A 3,463-nucleotide genomic window follows, 5' to 3' on the forward strand; every position below is an offset into this window, starting at 1 on the left:
TATGCGAATTCGAAACGCAAGGAGACAATCTATGAAGTCGGAGACGGAGCGTATCTTCGAGTATCACCACTCCGAGGAGTGAAGCATTTTGGAGTTAAGGGAAAGTTAGCACCACGTTTGTGGGACCATACAGAGTTTTAGGACGTATGGGAGAAAGTTTCTTACAAGTTGGAATTACCCGAAGGATTGCCCGGAGTTCACGATGTGTTCCACGTTTCCCAGTTGAAGAAGTGCCACGCGGAGATGCCTGAAATTCCTCTGAGAGATACAGTGCCGCTAAAAGCGATACGGTTGGATAGTGATTTGACATATGAGGAGAAACCAGTCAAGATACTCGAGTTTGCTAGCCGAGTTACACGCAGCAAAGTTATCACATTTTGCAAGGTTCAGTGGAGTCACCATACTAAGCATGAAGCCACTTGGGAACGAGAAGAAGACTTACAAAAGGATCACCCTCACCTATTTTCTAGCCAACCCGAATCTCGGGGGCGAGATTCATCTTAAGGGGGGTAGGTTTGTAACATTCCAAATTTTCAATTTGGAATGTTATACATTAGATCATCATTGCATATCATGTTTTATTGCATTTTGCTTGATCCTAGAAATTCCACGCAACTCAAGGACATACGGAGAGAGTTGGGGATTTCGGTATTTTCATATTTGGATTTTTCTCGAATTATGAAAAGAGGATCGTTTGATTTTAATTATTTTTCTCTGAAATATTTCTTTTATTAAAAATAAAAGAAAGAGGATAAAATGACTTCCTCAAAATAAAGAAATATCAGAGATTTAATATTAAAATCAAATAAGATTTTTATTCGGAGTTTTGTCGCTATTTTATTTGAATTAGGAAAAAAATATGCGTTTTTCAAAATTGCATTTTAGGCCCAAATAAATGTTCATGTTGTCCGGCTTATTTTTAGAGGACGGGGAAAATTTATTTCGAGATTTTTGGAGTCCGTTTAGTATTTCTTTTCTTTCTTTTTCTGCACGTCGAAATTATTTTAAAAAAAGTCAAACCGACTTAGGGCCATTTTCGGTCAGGACTTCTCGGGCCGGCCCCTTTAAAAGCCGCCGCCCTGCAGCTCGTTAGCCCCGCAACCCCCCAAAGCCTAGCCCTAAGCTGCTCGCCGCCGCCCGCGTCGCCATGCCGCCGCCCCGTGCCGCACGCCGCGCCGACGCGCCGCCGACCCGCCGCCCTCGCCGCCTCGCCGGAGGTAGCGCCGCCGCCGTTGGTTTTCTCCAGAAAACCGCACATTTTTTAGATCCACGGTTTATTATTATTTATTTAGATCGGTTTATTTTTTTCAGTTTAGTTATTTAACGGACGTTCGTCCATACATTCGTTTTAACGAATAGTTTTCGCTCGTTAGTTACAGATAATGAACGTTCGCTCGTTAGCCTGTTCGTCAGTTTTTCTTTTTCTCGGATTTTTCGCGATTATTTTCGATCGCAATTTCTGATCCGATTTTCGTTCTAGTATAACTTTTCGCTTGTTTATCGGAATTAGGCGATTCAAGCGCCTAGAGTTTCGTCTCGAAACCCTCTTTCCGTTTAATCAACTTAAACAAGTTTTTGCTATTGTAAAATTTGACCTTAGTCCAGATTAGTAAACGAAGCCTGTTTCTCTCGCCATTTGAGTTTTGTTGCCTCGTTTGATTTGATTCTTTTTGCAAACCGGAGTTCTTAAGTTGAAATTTCTGGTTAGATCTCTTATTTGAGTTTTACCCTTGCTTTTTCTTGATTGCTTATTGTATGATTGTTTGATTGCGATAGAGTACCCGGAGTGCGAAGCGTGCTACATCGAGTCTCTAGGTTTCGCGGATCATCAACAAGGCAAGTAACACTTTGATCATACCTCTTACTACCCAGTTTTCATTGCATTAGATCAACCCTCAAACATTGCATGGTTAGGATCTGAATTAAATTGTGGGGTTTGGGAAGCAGTTGAGGTAGTACCTATTCACCTGTTTATTATCAAACCTTGGGAGTTATTTCTACGTTGCTTATATTACTATGCTATGCTATGCTCGTAGACGTGGATTGGGTTTGAGTGTATTCATGACAGATGTGAGATTGCTAAATTAATGGTTACTTAAGGTGGCAATATTAATACATATCTGGGTGGATTGAGGTACCTGGGGAACCCAATGATTGCCTGTATTTTAGGAAATCCCGGGGTACCGTGTGATTCTCCTATGGACTGCCATCCAGGCTCAAAGGGATCATAAGATTATTCATACTGGAAACTTCCGTGTGCAGCCACATGCCAATATGGGCTCTGGCATAGTTGAGTAAGTTGTGGGAAACCTTTCCATGATGGGCTAGCAGATGTAGGGGATTGTAGGTGTACCGGCCTATCTATCGGTTAAGGGGACCTCTTCAGAAAGACTGTGTCTCGGTCATCTGTTTCTCAAACACAATGTAGTGCGAGAAATCCAACGGAGGAGATCGAGTCTTGTGGGGAAAAGTGCACAAACCTCTGCAGAGTGTACAAACTAATCATAGTTAGCCGTGTCCACGGTTATGGACATCTTGAGTATCTAGTTCTTGGATTATCATGTGGATCTCATCACTCTTAATATAATTTGATTGGGTTTAATGATGATTACTTTTAATTGGGATTGAGTTGGGTGAACCTTCTCAATGTTTAACAACTACATGATAGTTAAATAAAATTTATTCCTTTGCAGTAGGAAAAAATTGGCTTTACGCAAAAACATATCAACCATACAGCCTCCACCAGCCACATATGCATGTAGTGATAGCTTTACATTGTTCATTTCTCTCTTGTGTTACCTTGCCAGCATATTCTATGTGCTGACCCGTTTTTCGGCTGCAACGTATCTTGTTGCAGACTTTTCAGACGACGAGTAAGGAGCCTTTGGTCGTGGTCTTTCACTCAGTGATGCCGTTGGAGTTGATGGACTCACTTTATCTTCCAAGTCTTCCGCTGTTATCGTATTAGATGACCTTAAGCCATATTTAATGTAATAAGTTTTCTTTTGAGGCATTCGATGTAATAAGTGTGTGATTGCCACTCTGTTACAAATCCTTCAAGTACTGTGTGTGTCAGCATTACCGATCTAGGGATGACACTTATACACAGATGTCAGACCGTTTGAGGTCTGGTCGCTACATTGACACATCATAAAACTATGAATGCTTCTCTTAAAAGTAAATTCATGTTCTATTTGTCGATGTATAGTAATCTTCTAAGCACCATACAAAATGAAAATCAAGCAAATGCATGTTATCTATTTATTTTGGAAGTTAAGATAAGACTACACGAAACTACACATTTATTTGGCATATGACACCGTAGTAATCATTATCTGCTGCCAATCCAAGAACCCACGTAATGTAGGTTACCAACATTTTATCAAATGAACAAGAAGAATTAACTTTCAGACTGCATAGAGATCAAAACGTTTCCTATTTTTTAGTTTATGCGTAAACATTT

This window comes from Triticum urartu, chromosome 7A, assembly GCF_056163025.1.
Source record: "Triticum urartu cultivar PI428250 chromosome 7A, HENAU_Tu73, whole genome shotgun sequence".
NCBI classification, from domain to species: Eukaryota; Viridiplantae; Streptophyta; class Magnoliopsida; order Poales; family Poaceae; genus Triticum; species Triticum urartu.